Genomic DNA, 22,210 nt, shown 5'->3' with positions numbered 1-22,210 from the left:
ACACAATATGTAAACTAACACATATGTACATGAAATAATTTCAGCAATTTAATAATAGCCACATTTAAACGTAAACCCTACGTCTCTGGTCTTTCATGCTATTATTAGTTTGGAAATAAACACTGTGCGTCTCATCGTTGGACACATTTCCAACAGTACTGGATGAGACCACTTGGACTTGATACCCTGAAAAACTGATTATAGATTTGTTGAATACTAAACCGTTTCAATTCTCTTAAAGTACCGTGCTGCATCAATACCCGGACACTTCAGCGGTCATAAATGTTTGGGCCCCATTTTCAATTACTTTCTTTTTAAATATTAATAAATATTTTTATGTAATCAACAGTTTAATCAATCACACGACGCGACGCGAGACAGGACACAACACTTATGGTTCTTACAAACGTTAAAAGGACATATAAATTACCTTTTTTTAACGACCGGTTTCGGGCTTGATGCTGCCCATCATCAGGACGATGTCCAATGTCTCGCGTCGCGTCGTGTGATTGTGAAATAATTCTTACGTTGCACAAAACCCAAAATAATGAGTGCAACAGTTTAATGGTGGAGCTTAGTGGAGATGATGAATATTGCGTTATAAATATTAATAATATCATAAAAAATAATGAAAATACAGTAGCTTGTCTTGTCCTTAAATCCGGAGACCTGTAGCAAGTCTTGCCTATAAATCCGGACACTTTTGAATCAAAATCCGACCAGCTCTCTTTCAACATGGAATTATTAAATTAAAAACAGTGCGCATCGTACCTTGCTGTGCGTACACGAATTCTCTCTGCTCTTGGAAGTTTTCTTTAAAACTACCTAAAGCAATAAAACAGTACTTTTCAGTACTAAAATTAAAAACGGTACTTTTCAGTGCTACTAAAACAGTACTTTCCAGTACTATTTTCTACTATTGATCCCTTTACGATCCTTGTTAGGACCCGTGCCTTCGATTTTTGTCTTGGGAAAAAACCTCTCGAAGGTCACGTCTTCTTTTGTTTATTAATTAAACATGGTATCAACAACAAACAAAAGGAAGGGTGACTCTCAGAATTCACTACTTCCTTCCAAAAAAATGGGTTTTAAAACTGTCACTACACTTGGCAAGAATGGAACAAAGGACGTTTCCCCGGAATGCGAACTTTCTTCCAAGGGTGAAATGAATAATTGTATCGAAAGCAATCAGTTCGATGCTCTAGACACATTTTCCGAACACCAAATCGAAGCAGCCTCTAGCCCAGGCTCTTTGATTCAAGTGAGAAAGCAAAGAGTGCCGCCTATCGTGGGCAGTTGTTCCGAATTTGGGGGATTTAGGCAGGAGATCTTGAACTCCATTAAGGGAATCAAGGTTTCCTTCCAAATCGCAAAGAAAGGGAGACTGCGCGTTTTGCCGGAAACTCTTAAAGATCGCGAACTTCTTCTCAGACATCTTGAAGAGAAGGAGCACAATTGTGTTACTTATGACGACAAAACTGAACGTTTGTTCAAAGTTGTCTTGAAAGGTCTCTCAAGTGACTATAAGTCACCTGAAGAGATCAAAAATGGAATTAATGATTTACTTGGATTTTCCCCAGTCCAAGTAATCATTATGAAAAAGAGAACCCAATCTGGCATTGGTCGGAAAGGGCTTTCTCAAGAATTCTATTTAGTTCACTTTAACAAAAAAGAACTAAATAATATTAAAGCTTTAGAAAAAGCAAGAATTATGTTTGATGTCCGTGTGACATGGGAACATTTCCAAAAACCTGGAGGAAATTACCAAAACCCCACTCAGTGCCGTCGGTGCCAAAAGTGGGGTCATGGTACAAAAAATTGTCGCATGGATTCTAAATGCATGATTTGCGGAGATTCTTCTAACGCCAAAGACGTCTGTCCAGTGAAGGAAGATACCGATAAATTCTTTTGCGTCAATTGCAAGGGAAATCATAAGTCCAATTATTGGTCTTGCCCTTCGCGCAATAGAGTCATTGAGGCTCGTGCCAGGCAGATGAAAGATAATATCCGTTACGATAACGGTCGTTTCCGGAATTTGCCTGGTAGAGTATCGAACAATGCTCATTTTTCAGTTAACGATCGCTTGATCATGAATCATACCCATCAGGAAGATCATAATCATGCTCATTCACAAACTAATTTCAATCCGTCGGGTAGCCGTTCGAATCTTTCTATTTCGAATGTATCTACCCACGGTAAATCCTTTGCCGATATCGTAGCAGGAAATTCGAACTCCTCCCCTGTTCGATCCATGGGTACCCATTCTACTTGTTTCAAATCAAATGGAAAAAACCCTACCGCCACAGGTAACTCCGCTTCTTCGTCTACCGGAAATTCCAATGGGAAATCACATGACATGTCTGCCTCTGATTTTAATTTTCTAACTGAACAATTGAATCTAATGATTGATGCAATGTTCAAAGCCACCACTATGACTGAAGCAGTCCAAGTAGGTGTAAAATTTACAAATCAAATAGTTATTGGATTACGTTTTTCTAATGGATCCAAATAATAATTTAAATATTTTAAATTGGAATGCTCGTTCTCTGAATGGTAAAGAGGACGAGCTGTTTAATTTTCTTACGGTTAATAACGTGCATATAGCAGTTATTACCGACACGTATTTAAAACCTGGATCTAAACTCAAAAGAGATCCTAACTTTTTTGTTTATCGTAATGATCGACTTGATGGGGCATGTGGGGGAGTTGCAATCATCATTCATAGGCGTATAAAACATCAACTGTTTTCATCATTTGAAACTAAAGTTTTTGAAACTTTAGGTGTTTCTGTTGAAACACAGTTTGGTAAATATACTTTCATAGCTGCCTATTTGCCTTTTCAATGCTCTGGGCAGCAAGTTAATTTTCTCCAAACTGACTTGCGTAAATTGACTCGCAATAAGTCAAAATTTTTTGTCATTGGTGACTTTAATGCCAAACATCGGTCATGGAATAATTCTCAAAGTAATTCCAAAGGCAGAATTTTATTTGATGAGTGCTCTTCAGGATATTTCTCAATTCAATACCCTGATAGCCCTACATGTTTTACCTCTTCTAGAAATCCATCTACGATTGATTTGGTCTTAACCGATTCTAGTCATCTTTGTAGCCAATTAATTACTCATGCTGATTTTGATTCTGATCATGTCCCTGTCACATTTCATATATCCCAAGAAGCGATTCTCAATCCTATCAGCTCCACTTTCAATTATTTACGAGCCGATTGGAATATATATAAAACGTATGTTGACTCTAATCTTGATGTTAACATTTCTTTAGAAACTAAACTTGATATTGACAATGCTCTTGAAACTTTAACAAATTCCATTGTTGAAGCCCGGAGCATTGCAATTCCAAAATGTGAAGTAAAATTTGAATCCGTGATTATAGACGATGATCTTAAACTCTTGATCCGTCTTAAAAACGTGAGGAGAAGGCAATTTCAACGCACTCGCGATCCTGCTATGAAAATTATATGGCAGGATTTGCAGAAAGAAATCAAGAAACGTTTTGCTCAATTAAGAAACAAAAATTTTGAAAATAAAATTTCTCAATTGGACCCTGGCTCTAAGCCCTTTTGGAAATTATCGAAAATCTTGAAAAAACCTCAGAAGCCAATACCGGCATTGAAAGAGGAAAACAAATTATTACTAACTAATTGCGAAAAAGCTCAAAAACTTGCTATGCAGTTTGAAAGTGCGCACAATTTTAATTTAGGGCTTACTAGTCCAATTGAAAATGAAGTTACTCAGGAGTTCGAAAATATTCTCAATCAAGAGAACGTTTTCGAAAATGCCTGGGAGACTGATTTGGAAGAAGTGAGAACTATTATTAAAAAATTCAAAAACATGAAAGCTCCTGGTGATGATGGAATTTTCTACATCCTCATCAAGAAACTTCCAGAAAGTAGCTTATCATTTTTAGTTGATATATTTAACAAATGTTTTCAATTAGCATATTTTCCTGACAAATGGAAAAATGCTAAGGTTGTTCCAATTTTAAAACCAGACAAAAATCCTGCAGAAGCTTCTAGCTATCGTCCAATCAGTTTGCTTTCCTCCATCAGTAAACTTTTTGAAAAGGTTATTTTGAACAGAATGATGGCCCACATCAACGAAAATTCAATTTTTGCCAATGAACAGTTCGGATTCCGCCATGGACATTCGACCACTCATCAACTTTTACATGTAACAAATTTGATCCGTTCCAACAAATCTGAAGGCTATTCTACTGGTTTTGCTATAGAAAAAGCATTCGATAGTGTTTGTCATGAAGGTTTGATCGTAAAATTAAAAAACTTAAATTTTCCAACATACATTGTTAGAATAATTCAAAGTTATCTGTCAAATCGTACACTTCAGGTTAATTATCAGAACTCCAGATCTGAAAGACTTCCTGTAAGAGCTGGTGTTCCTCAAGGCAGCATTTTGGGACCAATATTATACAATATTTTCACATCTGACTTACCTGAGTTACCTCAGGGATGTCAAAAATCCTTGTTTGCGGATGACACAGGCCTCTCCGCCAGAGGACGAAGCCTGCGTGTCATCTGTAGTCGATTGCAAAAAAGTTTGGATATTTTTTTTTCATACTTGCAAAAGTGGAAGATTTCTCCTGATGCTTCCAAAACTCAACTTATAATATTCCCACATAAACCAAAAGCTCTTTATTTGAAACCTTCAAGTAGACATGTTGTCACGATGAGAGAGGTTCCAATAAATTGGTCAGATGAAGTTAAGTATCTAGGGCTCATGCTAGATAAGAATTTAACTTTCAAAAATCACATTGAGGGCATTCAAGCCAAATGTAATAAATATGTAAAATGTCTCTATCCCCTTATTAATCGAAAATCAAAACTTTGTCTTAAGAACAAGCTTTTGATATTCAAACAAATTTTCAGGCCAGCCATGTTGTATGCTGTACCAATATGGACTAGCTGTTGTAATACCAGGAAGAAAGCTCTGCAGAGAATTCAAAATAAAATTTTGAAAATGATTCTGAGGCTTCCTCCCTGGTATAGTACCAATGAGTTACATAGAATATCCAATGTTGAAACATTGGAACAAATGTCAAATACAATCATTAATAATTTCAGGCAAAAATCGTTACAATCTTCTATTGCCACGATTTATGCGTTATATGTTTAGGTTAAGTTAGGTTAAGTATATTAAAAACATTTTTTTTTTCTCTTATAAGCAGGTGAAATCAACTCACCTGTAAAAAAAACTGAACTGCTACGGCAAATGAAATGTAATATGTTGTTAACAAAATGTTAATTAAATCTTAAATTTGTTTTACCAAATTAGGATGATAGTGTTGTCAAATAACACAGAACACCTAGATATAAGAAATGAATGTAATGTTTGGAATGATACTAATAAAGAAATTAAAAAAAAAAAAAAATGAACTCCAGAAAAGTTCACTTTGTAATATATATGACGCAAAACTTTGAGCAAATTTATTTATTTTTAAGGCATTTTTCCAGTTAAAATTTCAAAATCAATCCCGACTCAATACACAAAATTTGGAAAATGTCAAAATTTCTCTAGAATTCCCAATTAAAGCTGTATATGAATAATTGTTTACCAGAGGTAATTTTCCAGTTAACATTTCCACTTCCATGGCGATTCACTAGAGGTTCTCTCCATAATTTTCAAAAAAAAAAAAATATTTTTGAACAAAAATTAAGAAAAGAAGAACTGTAGGCTCATCAATTGACATTTTTACCTCTAACCTTCTGTCTGTGCGGGGGGTTAAATTGACTCAAAATTTCAAATCGTAAGAACTTTATGAAATTTCAATCGATTTTCGATTTTTCTGCTGTTTTGAAAATAATATTTCATACAGTTTTACTTAAAAATATAAGAAAATTCGAAAGAGGGGGGTCTTGGCGGGGAAGGGTTATAGTGAAAAAAAGAACGTGAAATTTGGAAACCTTGAACGCCTATATCTCGGAAAAGTTATATATGAAAAAAGACATGAACACCGTCTTCAACCATTTAGCTGCACAGACTGTAACTTAACACTAGACAATGGACAAACATGCTCCAGTGGCACAGCCGATAAACATTCCTGACGAAAAATGGCAATGGTCGAAGCGGGAATCGAAACCACACCTCATGACACGATGCGCATAAATGCCTAACGACACTAACCGCATGGTCATGATGCCCACTACACTTTTTTCGGTTAAGATTTGCAACAGGGATAGGCCTAGGGGATGCACATTGGTTAGTTGGGAATTCCAACGCATGATGGAGCTATCACAGAAAACATTATTTTCTGAACCCCCCAATTTTATAATATTAGAAAACTATTTTACAAGACATTTGAAATAAATTAATGTGCGAAACAACCAACTCTATTCACAAGCAAACAAGTTACAGCCCTTCATAGTTCTCTGGGGTCATATTGACCCAAAAAAACAGACAGAGAAGTTAAAGTAAAAGAGTGCAATGAGGCTTAAAAAATTCATGAAATCTTCATTTAACGATTTTCTAAAAGTTCCATACAAGGATTGGCCAAATCCTAACAGTAAAAAAATAATTGTCATTTCACCTGCACATCAATCCCGTCGCAAATATGACGCACAATTACATCTTTAAAACGTGTAAAACCAGCCATCTATTGTTGAAAATCGAGAAAGATATACAAGTCTGACCGGGATTTGAACCCTGGTCTAGCGAGTAAGAGCTGCGTCCGATTCCTCTCAGCCATCTTGCCAAGCAGAAGGTTAAGCAGAAGTTAATTAAACTAGAGACGTGTTTTGTATTGCTACTTGAAATGGGTTTCTTGGCATTTTCGTTGAGCAGAATATTGTTGTAAAATGGACGTAATCGAATTCAATTACGTCTAACTCTTGATACATAGCCTTAAATTTCGTTGGCAATTACCTTTTTTTAGCTTTGTAACGGCAATCTAGGAAAAAAAATGATCACCTAAAATGATTGATTACAGAGGCAAAGGAATAAAACAAGCCATTTGTTATAGTCCTCAAAACAAAGTACGCAATAATAGATTATCGTTTGGAATTGTCCTTTTAATCCAATGTCTGTTTTAACACTTTTTCGAAGCTCGGTGGGTCGTCATGTTCCACCAATTTTGAGATGTATATCAGTCTCATTTTCCATGTTTTATGATAAAAGTCCAGCGACAGTCTAATACTACCGTAAAACGGGGTATCTTTGATAATGCGGGTAACTTTGATAGTGCGCAACCCACCACATACTAAACGAAATATCATAATTTCTGTTAATCAGTTAAGCAAAACCAATGCAAAACTGAAGAATATTAGTATGACACTCCATATAAAAGCTGTTTTCATTTGAATCGAGACCATTTGAGGCTTTTTACACGAATATTAAAAATTGACACAATTTTAGCATTTTTGAAACGCTTACAAACAATCTGTTCTACGATCACTATTTGATGTACTTTTGAATAGTTGGCCACTTATATTTGGCAGCCTAGTTATCATAGAACTTGAATACGGTCTCAAATCTCTTAGCGAAAAGCATTTTCACAAACTGGGACCATTTTTGTAATCTAAGTCAGAAATTTCCATGTAACGTTAAACGCCTATAGGTATGCAATGCCCTACAAATGTTCGTAATTCATTAAATTTTGTTCGATGCATACTCCATTATCAAAGTTACCCCAAAACAGAAAACCGACTTTCGATTATATAAAAAATTATATATCCATTCAAAACAAATCATTTGGCAATCTATCAACAGCAATCGATAGGTAGGATGCCAGTACTTGTTTTAAAAATATAAATTATTATTCTTTAAAACAGCATGCATAAATATTCAAGTTTTCTTCAAAAAAACTATCAAAGTTACCCCGTTTTACGGTACCTTAAAATCTCCAGAAAAAAAACTGATTATATTCACTCATAATGGGGTAATGTTCGCGATTTCTTTCTTGAAAATTCATCGACAGTATAGAAGAATCTGTTAAAACTTCCATACTATATGGCCAGTAATAGGGAAAAAGGAGTGAAACGAAATGCATATTTAGTCTGGTCATCAAAATAATATGTATAAAGCATATAAATTTGAGAAACCCCCAGGTTTGAGCATGAGCATGAGCATGATTGATCACACGCAGTTGCTACTCCGTTATTGCAAGAACAGCTGTAGTTACACAGAGAACCAACAGTTGCTACTCAGGATCAGTAGCATCTTAAATGTGTAAGTAGTGGTGCTCTCACTATTATAACAAACAATACCGGCGCCGGCTGCGTCCGAATGCAGGTCAATTTGGGAATGGGAGGGAAATGTTGACGTGTTACTTGCTTTATGGAAGCCGAGGAGTCCTCTGCACTTCCACAAGAAAACACTGGGAGTTTGGATATGGGAAAGAATTCGTTTTGGTAAACGATAAAGATATAATTTTAAATGAATACGTGAACATATACACGGATGATCGATACAGATAGTGCGGTTACTATGCAAACCGGACACGATCCGAATTCCGTCGTTCGCCCACAAAGGAGCATGCAACAGATTCAACGGATCAAAAACAACTCTTGAGAAAACTCCCAGATTTAGCTTAGATTAACTTAACTTAGACTGACTACACATATCAATAGTTGGTATTCCGTGATTGACCGAAGTCAGTGAAGATGCACAAAGAATCAACTAAAAGTTCAGCTGGGATTGACCATAATCTTCTGCACTGTGCATAATTCAGTGCTTCTATTTTTTCAGGGTCAATAACGGCGTCGACCACGTCCTTGCAGTCAGGTGGGATAAGGAGAAGGAATGTTAGTGTGTAACTTTTGCTATTTGGAGACCATGTTTACCTCTGCATCTTCACAAAGGTAACTAGGAGGTATGTTTATTAATGAGGAGGATCGTTAGGTCACAGGATTCACTTTGATAAGCTATTAGACAATGATAAACAATTATTTGTGAGATATAAACATGCTTATAATTATTATATTTTCAATTGATATAAAAGAAATTCAAGTTAAATGAAATAATGTCGACACGAACCATTCAAAGTTTGTTGAACAAATAGCTAAACGCAACATTCCTGCAACTATCAGGACGAAAGTATGTGTAATCATATTTTACTCATATGAAAAGAAAAAAATCGATTTGCTGGACCATCACAGAACACTATTTTGACAACATTCACAGTAACAAAGCATAGTTTGTTGAAAAATCATATTTTCTTACTACCGTTGCAGTCATACATATTTTACAGATTCGAAATAAAAGCATGAAACGAGCGCCCCAATTGATCCTTCATCCTCAATTGAGCAGTCACAATCCGCTTTCAGCTTTGCTTAAAGCATACAGAATAACTGAAAAACACGATTCTTTTTTCGCACTCGTACCACGCGAACCGAAAACGATGGGTCTTGAATTGGTCGCTCATCTCACCTTAATTTGAGAAAACCTCCAATTTTTTTTACAAAAAGAGAAGAAGATGGTAAAATTGTTAATTTTTACATAAAATAGGCTGCACATCTTTTGAAACTAGTGGCACAAGATAAGTGCGATTATGGGCCATATTTTGTCCACTGTGCACTGTACTGGATGTGGTTTCAATGAAATTATGCTTAGCCTAGTGTAAGACCTGTTTCAGCGCTCGGTCTGAATTGGTATTCATGGAATATTTTCCGCTGGATTTTAGTTTGTGGTTTCTTTAGCTGCACAAGACGAGTTTTTCTTTTCGGCGCCTGGTGGAAAAATAACCGGGGAGAGAGGCTAAACGCGGACGGATGGAAGACAATTTTTCCCATGTTGTTAAAACTTTGAATTGGGTGAGCTGACGTTGTCGGATTAGCTTTGGGCGCCATTGCTCACAAACAGACGGGCGAAACTTTCGTTGGCTTCGTGTGCAAAACGATGGCTGGAATAAATGACGGTAATTTGATTCCGGGCAAATTAATGTCGGATGGGGGTCTCATTAGAATTCTAATTATCTTCGGTGGAAGTTTGTCACCACTGACTGTTAGCGTTTGGACATGGTAAACTAGCGCGAACATTTGCACCGAAGAAAAGTTTTGACAGACTGGAGAACAGAGCTAGTTTTGATATGGTTTTGTCATTTCTGACATGTTTGAGATAGTTTTGGAACTCGTTCGACTGGTTGCACCAACTGGTGTGGTAACTACTGTGGTAACTGTTTCTCATAGACAATTTGTATCAACACGTCATATCACAAATGACAAAAAGATCTGAGCTAAATCAAAGATTTTGACAATCCAAGTCCAATACAAATCACGTCCATAAAATCAGACATGTAATTCTTATGATGATAGAAGATAGAAGAGAGAAAATCCATGTTGCCACCATATTTTCATCAGATAAGACGACAACTGTGTTTAATGGCAAACAAAGTGCTGCAACAAACGAGAAAGTTTTTCAATTTCTGGTATATTGCTCTAGTAGACCACTTCATTCATAAACCAGACAAAGCACTCGAGCCTTCATGCGAAGTCAACTATTAAAAACTCCTCAAACCAAAAGCACTTAAGATTTCTCAGTAAGTTTTAATAATTGTATTATCCAGCTCTACTTTCTGACAATCTTCTGAAAGTTTTTACAATCTTCAACAGCATCAAACGCTCTCATGCATGTTTTTTGTGACGTATCATCGCTGGCAGTTTTGACTTCTCAGCGTATAGCAAGTGATACGGTAAAAAAGGAAATCCAGCATAAAAGGAGCTTACTTTTCAATTAGATTTCCGGAGAATGAATGCACTGCACTTGGCTTTTCGTGGAAAACTCACACTACGGTGCACCCCCGCCGAAGCATGACAAAGTTGCTCGCAGTTGCCCTAATTCGCATAATAGACCTCCTCTGCTGGATGCTTTGCGGTCGGGGCGAAAGCCATTTGACGCGCTGAAAGCCGTTGTAGGGGTAATGTAGGTAAAACCTACATTCTATAAGTTTGCATTTGTTGTGCAAATTTTCATACATTTTTTGTCACACCCTGTCTTTACTTGCAATTTTTTGTTTCAGATAACATTACAAGTGACGTTTCCAAGAAACTGTGAAACTGTAACAACCAAATCGTAGGTATTAAACAATAACAAAAAACGGAGAACAGCGTCTAATTTTTGAGATATTGACTATTGAAAATGCACTATTTAACAATTTCAAACACCTTTCATGAAAGTTTACCAGCTTGCATGATTATTTATTTGCTGTGGTAAATTATAAAATTGCTACGTTATGTGTTGAAGAAAACTTATCAACAATTCAAAGTTATTTTAATGCTTCGGAAAAGTATTGTATCTTGCCATATAAAAGAAACTTTATATGGAACTTATTTGTTGGAAGTAATTTGTTTCATCTTCCACCTTTTGTCCTTTCAAAATTTTGTCTTTCGGCATTTTGTCAAAGATTCAAGAATAGAATAAGGTATCGATCTTACCCACAATCTCATTTTATTCATTTAAAATGATGAAATATGTTATTGATTTGAGAAGCAATTCAACCTTTACAAACATTATAGCCAAAATGAGAAACCACAACGTTTTTAGAATCTTTTAACAAGCAAAAATACACAGAACTTATCAATAAGCTTATGATGTCAGTTTTACCCGGATTCCCTCTACTACACGCGAGAAGCTTTTGCTTTCGGTCCTCAAAAGGATGATAGTTTACCTCTCTTTATGGGGAGGGCTTTTTGCCTGGGTCAAAAACAAGTTGGAATAGTTCTTCCGGCTCGGTTTGGCTGGTTTCGCCTTAATGGAAGGGTTAGTAATTTGAACCCATTCGATGCGATAATGAACTAGGTATTTACTGCAAAAGGGGAGTAAACATACGACAGCGGGGTGCTTTGTCTAAAGTAAATTTGGCGGAATCATTCGGGAGTGTTGAAAGCATGGCTAGTCTTTGTTCATGTGATTGATGAGTAAAGCTTTCAAATCTAGACAGTCCTGCTTGTGTGTATGTGTTGACAAATATTGAATGATTTTCAAAGTGTGTTTCATGATAAAGGATTTGTAGCATTACGGTATGTTTATGAATACCAAAAACATTGTGATTAATTATAATGATTTTGGAAATGTACAAACGTAACTGAATTTTAACTGAAACCTTTATAAGTAAGTGTCAATGTCGGTGTTTTAAAGAAGTATCTTATTCAATAGTTATTATTACAGCTAGGAACTTGTGCTTTTTCTTACATTTTCCTGTTCTGGAAAAAGTCTGGAATTTCCTATCCATTACCTGGAATGAAATTAACCAGAAGATCATTTACAAAAATATAAAGATTTAGCATAAGCATAGATGACCGCACAATTCGTAGTTGCTACTCCGTTATTGACCAGAACAATCGAAGTTGAACAAAGATTTAATGGATGGGGCTTGGGATTAGCTTACCATTTTTCAATGTGCACAAATCGAGAGCTCAAAATCTAAAAGTCAATAACGGCGCGGGTCACGTCCTGATGGTCATCTGGGAAGGGAAGGAATGTTTATTCGACAACCGTTGTTACTAGAGACCGAGATCACCTCTGCATCTCCACAGTTGTCATGGGAAGGATATTGCGTGAGTGATGCGATCCATGATATAATCACGCCTAACTGGATTCGCTATATTATGCGATAATCGCATTATACGTCGAAGAAGTGTTCATCACTCGCCCCGTAAGAGCAAGCGATAAGATCAATAGATCAAACACTACTGATTCTCGCGGCACTTTTTCACTCTAACGCGAACGACGCGAGACATGTTTGATCCTGCCCTCGTCGAAGGATCAAACGCTACTCATTCACAAAAAAAATTAAAGACTTACCAGAGAAACCATTAACATAGACAAACAATTCACTTTCAATAATCTTCCTCATAACATTTCTTAATTTCTTTCAATGATATTTGTGAATGTGTAACACGTGGATGATTTTTTTTCTTTCATAACGTCCTGAGAGAGACGCGCGAAGAGAAAAAATATCAACGTCATATGCAGCCCAGATCCAGCTGTCACGAAGTGTCAAATGCAGCCCGTCGTTTTTATGGCTGAAAAAGTGAAAAGTATTGTATTCAAAATAAACTATTATTAAAAACCTCAGTCAGCAGGAGCAGATTTTCCAAAGATGCTGATAAATCTTAACACAAAACTAGTTCACTCAAAATGTCGTCTATGCTTCGGTGTGATGCAAACGCAAAAGCTTTTTTGCTGAGATGGTCATGTGAGAGTTTGAACAGCTTGCGCAAGTTTGATGTAAACACTGAGTGGAATAAGAAAAAACTCAGCAATCGCAGAAAAAGAAGATCATCTCCGTGAGTCTCGTCTCAGATAACGTCGATTTATCAACTGATATTGCACGGTGTCAGAATCTAGATTACTCTCAACTCTTATCTTGGATACAATTAGAAAAATGAAAAATATTCCTTCGCTAAAACTTGTATTATACGCGTTGTATGAAACCGATATAGTTTCAAATTTGGTATGTCACTTATTTCATAGAGAAGGAAGCTAAATTCCCCTTCCTATAGAATGTTTTCGAATTTGCAACTTAATTTATAAAATTATTTTCAATCCATCCTCACTCATTTCACAATTTTTATGAAGATATTTTTATAACTCTAAACTCTGCTTTTCCCTAAGAGTAAGACGTTATTTAGGCATCATCCCTAATATAATTTGAATAATCTAGGGAAATTTCGGGGGATTTCGATAACTCGCTCAATAGTCGCACAAAAATGGTAGAATGAATTGAGGAAGACGATGAATCTACTGGGCGCTGCCATCTTCTAAAAATAGGCTATTTGGCAGAATTGAAGACCAGTGACTGTGAAGTGCGGTGTAATTTTGAACACCCCCTTATCAGGGTGTTGGACAAAAAAACTGCCTGCGTTCAGGTAAATAGGTTCAGCAATTGCATTTGACCACCCTGACGGTAAACCTCCTAATTCCTTGTAATAGGACCTCGTATGCGTTATTGAGAACGGTCACATACGGCAAAGGATTCGTTCTCGTCCGATTCCGGACAATTCCCTCAGGCCTTCGGCCTTAACCACCAAGGAGGGTCCCTTCTCGGCACGGTCATTTCGGTATCGTCCTGGGCCGTGCCGATTACGCCAATGAAGGAAGACGCTGTCCACCGAAACCATTCCAGCAACACCCGCTGGATGAAGCTAATTTGCTTGCTCTGCAGCTTGGTGACATCTCCTCCGTTGCGTTGACCCAAACGGCTGCTCCTGCACTACCGTGTGGCCAAAAACTCGCAGTGAGCAACCCCGAGCAGCCTCACAGCGAGTTTCTGGCCACACGGTAGTACAGGAGCAGCCGTGTGAGCCAACGCAACGGAAGAGATGTCATCAAGCTGCTGCAGTTGTGAGTACTAGCAATTCCTCATCTCGCTTACACGCCACAATAAAATGTTTAACCTTCCAGTCGTCGCGCGATTCGCCACCGTCAGAACCAGCACGCTGCTGTTGTGAGCGAAAAGCTCTTCGAGAATCTCTCCTATACCTTTTTGTCTCTCATTGTTTATATCTTTCTCTCACATTCGTAGTCGTGCGTTGGCATAGGGCAAACGCTCCCTTAGTGGAGGTAGCTCCAATAATGGAGGTAGTGTGTTTTGACATGTTTCGCACTAATTTATGGCTATGTGATATTTTTCTATGATGTATGATGCGAAAATAATACAAGTTATCGAAAAATATTCATGAAATTTAACCGTTAAACTATTTAAAACAATTATTTTGCTTAAATTTTTTGCTCCTTTGCACCTATAGTGGTGCATCGGTACCCATAGTGGAGGGTCCCATAAGAAATCAATGGATTGCGCCACTAAAGGAACCATTCTTAAAACATACCTCCACTAAAGGAACAATGTTCCTATTATTGGTGCAAGGCTTTTTACAGGGAAATTTCAAATGAATCGTGATTTTTATACATTTGAATGATAGAAGGATTTGAAATCTATCGACTGATACGTTAAAATCATATATTTGATGATTTTTTCACCGTGGTTTTGCAGTTTTCCCTTAGGTGCACCACTAATGGTACATTTGCCCTACATCCGAATAGGCCTTCCATCATCCCAGCGCGATCAGTTCGCGATAGATCTGTGCAAAGATAGAACACACTGAAAAGTAGCTAAATAATTTTGTGTTAGATTCATTAGTATACACTCAACGTTTCATCCATTATACACTGACGACCCAAAGCATTACTTATTCAATTGCATTTGTGCACTCGAAGAATCAACTTCCCAAGTTGAAGAGAAAATTAGTATAGTTTAGTTTAGTTTAGGTTTAGTGTAGTCTCTCCCAAGAAGGCAAAATTTCTGTTTGAATTCGCAATGATGTGTTTATTGAAATAGAGGTTGATGTTTGCAAACTCTAACGAAGCTTGTTATCTTGCTTAAGCTCTCATCTCCTGTCTCACTTTAAATTAAATATATATAGAAAGTTGCGCTGTTGACTATTGACTGGACTTAAACAATTTTATCTATTGCGTAAATTATCTCCTTTAAGTTTGAAGTGATCTAAATAAAATTTATATGAGCTCACTTAATTTTAAGTTTTTATGAAAATTACTATGAAAAAAGCCAATCTAGCTTTTCATGCTTCTACGAAAATGTTAACAATCTCTCCTCCTCAGAAGCCTTTCCAGGAATAGTTCTATGATTCTGACTCCATTATCTACAGGGCTCACCGACCACTGCGCAGTTCGAGAGGAACACCAATTCTGATCGATTCTCGAACAAACATCCAGCGGTGCATCAAGCCATTACAAAGTCTCATTACGTGGAAGATATGCTTGTCAGTCTGGACACTGAAGAGCCAGGCCAAGGACGTCAGACACGTACACAAGCAAGGTGGTTTCGAGATTCAGAACTGGATCAGCAATGACGAGAAATACCTGGATCTGTCTTTCGAACTGAGCACAGAAAAGGTTCTAGGCATATGGTGGAATACGACCGATGACGTCTTCATCTATAAAGTACGATCCAGCTTTATCGGGAGGTGAACGTAAGCCATCAAAGCGGAAAGTTCTTCACGTCCTAGGACTAATCTCCAACTTCGTCATATTTGAAGATGCTGCTGCAGCAAATCTGGTTAGGTGTATGGTATCAGAAGGTATCAGATATTCACGTCCTAGGACTAATCTCCTAGGTATCAGGTATTCACGTCCTAGGACTAATCTCCAACTTCGTCATATTTGAAGATGCTGCTGCAGCAAATCTGGTTAGGTGTACAGTGGGATGAAGAAAACGATGACGACGCCCACAACAAATGGCTTACATGGATGAAAGTGCTTCCATGCGTCGAACAAGTAAAGATTCCACGGTGTTACAACTCCAAGTACCGTAATTTCGGGTGAAATTGATAACTTTTCACGGTTTTCCATGTCTGTTTTCTATGATGTTGCCAATTCCAAACAACTTAATGCAGGAAAACAAATACGACGGTTAGCCTCATTGGTTTATATGCCGTAAAACGGGATAACTTTGATAGTTTTTTCGAAGAAAACTTGAATATTTATGCATGCTGATTCAATGAATTATTATTTACATTTTTAAAACAAGTACTGGTATCCTCACTATCGATTGCAGTTGATAGATTTCCAAAAGATTTATTCTTGTTGAATATATAATTTTTCATCTAATCGAAAGTCGGTTTTCTGTTTTGGGGTAACTTTGATAATGGAGCATCACTCGAACAAAATTTAATGAATTCCGGAACATTTGTAGGGCGTTGCATACCTTTAGGCGTTTAACGCTATATGGAAATTTGTGACTTAGATTACAGAAATGATCCCAGTTTATAAAAATAGTTTTCGCTAAGGGTTTTGAGACCGAATTCGAGTTCTACTATAACAAGGCTATCAAGTATAAGTGACGAATTCATTATGACTTCATCAAATAGTGATCGTAGAACAGATTGTTTGAGAGCATTTCAAAATTGCTAAAATTTTATTAATTTTCCATACTTACATATAAATCCTTAAATGTACTTGATTCCAACGAAAATAGCTTTAACATGAAGTGTCATACTAATACTCTTTACTTTTGCATTCGTTTTGCTTAACAGATTAGCAGGAACTTTGTTATTTGGTTTAGTATGTTGAGAGTTTCGCACTATCAAAGTTACCCGCATTATCAAAGTTACCCCGTTTTACGGTACTCAAATTGTCATACAGTTGTGATTTTAGTGCTGAAAATCGTCTCTAAAATAAAAAAAATCAAGGAATTCCATTTCGGGGTGAAATTGATCACCTGTCAAAACAATTACTGTTAGTTTTGAAAACAACTTTACTTATTTAATTTGAGCCTCCTTAATCCAAATATGCTAGCCAAATTCCTAACAATGCAAAATTTATGGAAATAATAAACAATTATTTTCAACAAAACCACAGAAAACGCCTAAATGTAGACAATTTTCGAAAGAATCTTCTGATATTCATAAAAAAAACAATTATTACAACAAAATGAACAAATTGGTACGAATTTTGGAAATAAAATTCGATTTGGGGATATATTTCAAGCATCCTTACAAAATTTTCAAGTTGACACCATGTCCAAATCCTTGTTTAAAACTATTAGTTTATTGATGTCTGCCAATACCACACAGAACACGATTATGGAATTTTCTATTATTTTCATAGAAATAAACATTCCTTAACACAAAAAGCTTCACAACATGCAATTCGACAATAGTTTAGACAAACAACGTTAATTTACATAGGTTGCATTGATTTCTGTGCTCTATTATAGAGAAATAAAATCGTGTGACACAGTGATCAATTTCACCCTACTGATCAATTTCACCCGAATTTACGGTACCTTATGAGTGAAGCCGATGAAGTGCAGCTGCACACGATGGTGGATGCAAGCCAAAACGGCACGGCAGCCTTTTGCTATCTCCGCATTGTCCGCAACGCAACTGTTTTCTGTTCCATTGTCGCAGCTAAATGCCGAGTTGCTCCGCTTAAGTTCACTTCTATCCCACGACTAGAACTAGAAGCTGTCCTAGTTGCCGTCCGGCAATCTCGCTCTGTTCAAGAATCTCTGACCTTTAGGATACATCGGAAGCTGTACTGGTCTGATTCCAGAGATGTTCTCTGTTGCGCCAATTCGGACCACCGACGCTACAACCAATACGACGGTCATAGAATCAGCGAAATTCTTGAAACATCCCAGGCGCATGAATGGCGATGGGTCCCAGGGAAGCAAAATCCAACCGACGACGCTACGAAGTAGAGCAGTCTACCAGAATTGTCCAGGATAGGTGGTTCAATGGTGCTGACTATCTGTGGCGCCCCGAGACGGACTGGCCGACAACACACAGCGGCCAAGATTCGATCGACACCGAACTACGTCCGCCGCTCCTAGCACACCACGCTCCTCCGGAATCAGTGCTTTGTGTCAACCACTTCTCGACTTGGGAGAGCTTGCGCAAGGTCGTCACGTGCGTCCACCGCTTCTTCGATAACTACCGTCATAAGCGCCGAGGAACAACGAAAGAAACAGGTCCTTTTCGGTCAAACAACTTCACATTGCCGAAATTTGCCTTATTCAACACTGTCAACGAAAAGCTTATCCCGGCGAAATAGTAGTGCTTCAAAATACACCCCAACGCCCCGAAACCACGATGACCATACCTAAAACCAGTGCGCTATACCATCTTACACCGTGGCTAGAACATAATTAAATCATGCGCATGCGACCCCGTATTGCTACATGTCCCTACGCCACTGATGACGCCAAAACCTCATTCATCCTCCCGCGCAAACATCACACCACCCGCCTGACCGTTGCACACTACCACCGCAAATATCACCACCAAAACCAAGAGACCGTAATCAATGAAATCAGGCAGAAATTCCGCATTCCTCGCATTCGTGTGTGTCACCAACAAGTGCGTTGGGACTGCCAGCAGTGCAAAAACCAGAGAGCAGTTCCAAATCCACCTTTCATGGCTGATCTTCCTCCCGCCCGCCGCGCAACCTTCTCATGACCGTTTACGCACGGCGGAACCGACTACTTTGAACCAATGGAAGTCACCGTCTGGATACTGCTTGCCACATGCCTCACTATCCGAGTGATTAACTTGGAGGCCGCGCATATTCTCTCAACACGAGCTCCGGCATTATGGATTTCCGAAACTTCAAAAGGTCTACAGCGATCGTGGAACAAACTTTATGGGCGCAAATAAAGAACCGAAGGAGGTTAACGAAGTCATGACCAAGCGCGAATTTATGAATGAATTCGAGAAGTCTGGATTCGAATGGGTCTTCAATCCGCCTCCCACACCGCACATGGGTGGTAACTGGGAGCGGCTGATCCGAACCGTAAAAAACAACTTGGCAGTGATGTGTTTGTCTACGAGGCCATCGGATGAAGTGCTCCGGAATTCGCTGACTGAGTTCGATAACACCGTGAACTGCCGCATCACTCAGAAAGAACTGGCTTACGTCTCAAATCCTGGCATACCAGTTCTGGAAACGCTGGGTAACGGACTACATCCCAGAAATTACCCGAAGAAGCAAGTGGTTTAAATGTCTGCATCCTATCACCGTCGGAGATATCATTGTCATCACCGACCCTAAGCTGCCACGTAATTTTTGGCCGACGGGAAAGATCATTAGCATTAGCATTAGCATTAGCATTAAGCAATTCGTACAAATTCGTAGGTGGTACAGTCCTAACCGTTGTAAGAGGGTTGCCTCCTCTCCGTCCGTTACCAAAGTCAAAGATTTGAGACTAACCCTTGACTATTAGACAACATTGACGCATCCTTCAACAATTGAGAGCTGCCCTGGCCACGTCCTTGCGAATGATGTGGAATGGGAAGGAATTGTTAATTGAACACCTACTTAAGAAAGATGCAGAGAACTCTACGACCTCTCATAGATGTTACGGGATATTGTGGAATGTTAATGGGATGAGAAAGGATACGTTTGGCAGACGTTCTGGCTCCTATGAGTAATATTTTGGATTGGAACAAACTCACCGCATTCTGCATTTGAAACCTCTCTGTAATCCACCGTTAAATCGACCGTCCAAATACAATTTTCTACACTCGGGGTGGTGTAAACGATTCAAAACTGTAATCTTCTTCTTCCCAACGTTTTTTCAAACCCGAATCCAAAATGACTCAAGCACAGTGCACATTGGTCCCAAAGCCATATCTAGGAAGACAAAAACGATTGCGTCTAAACCGTCAATTTTAGATGTATAGTGTCTTCAGCAAAGTTTCTCCATATTATTCAGACATTTTTTTCAGAGATTTGAAATTAGGGTGGCCCACATTATTTACGAGATCAGCGCATAAACTTTTTTGCTGACGCATTTAGGACTACACAATGTTCTACAATGTTTTAGAACAATCGATTTGGAGCAACTTTGCCGAAGAACCCAAATTTATATCTCTTATGGTTCGCGAGTTATGATTTTTTTAACAAAAAAGTTAGGGTGGTACTGAAAAATCAGTTTTTTCTTGATTACTTTTTATACGATAATTTCTCGCAAAATCTTTGTTTCAAGCACTTTTAGAACTTTTGATTGTGCAACTTTTGCCCAAGAAACTACTGTTCTATCTCTTATGGTTAGAGTTATCAGAAATTTTCTTCGAAAAAATGGTTGTTTTCAAATGCCGATATCTCCGAAAGGCGCAAACGGATTTTCAATCTTTTGTCGGCACTAGAAAGATTATTTCTTTCTTTGTTTATGGTGAAAAAAAAAACTGTGAGGACGTTTTTTGTTTGAAAAGTTTGATAAAATTTTGAAAATGATATGTATTTCAACCGAAAATTTTCCATAACTTGAAACATATTCGAGATAGCTCTTTGGAGCCTTCAGCAAAAATGTGCAAAATTGAAAGTTCTGAAAGTGCTTCATACAAAGTATTCATAAAAAAATCATTGCTTTATGATATATTCACCATAAACCTAATTTTGTATGGTAAAGAAAGCGAAAAAAGAGATATTTGCTGGAACAACCGGATTAACTGTATGTAAAGTCATTTAAAATTGAAAATATATGTAGTGAAATAAGATTGATCACAGTAAGCGAAATGTTTGGAGTTTGGGAAAGTTAGTTGCTGAAGCAGTTTTAACAGTGATCCATGGAACATTTATCCATAAACGGTGTCTTGTTATTTCACGCGACATAATGTTTGTCCAGCTTACCTATGCCGTGGTTGGTTATAAATTGCTACCGCTTCGGCTTACTAAGCAGAAGGTCATGCGTTCAATACCGGTCACGTTTATTATATTATCATCCCTAAACGATAACAAAACGTATACTTTGAAGAATTCCTTCAAATTACCAAAACCTTACTTCCCGCGATATCCTCCTATAGAAATATAAAAGTATCTGCAATTATTCTATCTGGACATCCAACTTATCCCATTCAATTCAATCAAATCTAATAAAACTGCCACAACGAATAAGTCAGGGCAGCATTCGCCTGTTGAAGAATGCATGAATCTTGAACAAGAGCCAGATATAAATCCCAAATATCTGTCTAAGGTAACGAACCAGAAGGTGGGCCTTGATCACTTGAAAACTGCTTCAGCAAATAATTTTCCTTTTTTCCACTCCTTAGATTCCGCTTACTTTGATCAATATCAATACATGTGTATTCAATTTTAAATGACTTTACATACAGTTATTTTGATTGTTCCAGCAAATATCTCTTTTTTCGCTTTCTTCACCATATAAAATTCGGTTTATGTTGAATATATCTTAGAGCGTTGATTTTTTATGAATACTTTGTATGAAGCACTTTCAGAACTTTCAATTTTGCACATTTTTGCTGAAGGCACCGACGAGCTATCTCGAATATTTTTCAAGTTATGGACAATTTTCGGTTAAAAAACATATTATTTTCAAAATTTTGTCAATCTTTTCAAACAAAAAACGTGCTCACAGTTTTTTCACCATGAACAGAAAGATAATCTTTCTAATGCCGATAAAAGATCGAAAATCCGTTTGCGCCTTTCGAAGATATAGGCATTTGAAAACAACCATTTTTTCGAAGAAAATTTCTTATAAATCTGTAACCATAAGAGATAGAACAGTAGTTTCTCCGGCAAAAAGTTGTGCAATCAAAAGTTCTAAAAGTGCTCGGAACAAAGTTTTTGCGAGAAATTATCGTATGAAAAGTTATCAAGAAAAAACTGATTTTTCAGTACCACCCTAACTTTTTTGTTAAAAAAAAAATCATAACTCGCGAACCATAAGAGATAGAAATTTGGGTTCTTCGGCAAAGTTGCTCCAA

Source organism: Aedes aegypti, chromosome 2, assembly GCF_002204515.2.
Source record: "Aedes aegypti strain LVP_AGWG chromosome 2, AaegL5.0 Primary Assembly, whole genome shotgun sequence".
NCBI lineage: Eukaryota > Metazoa > Arthropoda > Insecta > Diptera > Culicidae > Aedes > Aedes aegypti.
This window is presented reverse-complemented; position numbering follows the sequence as displayed.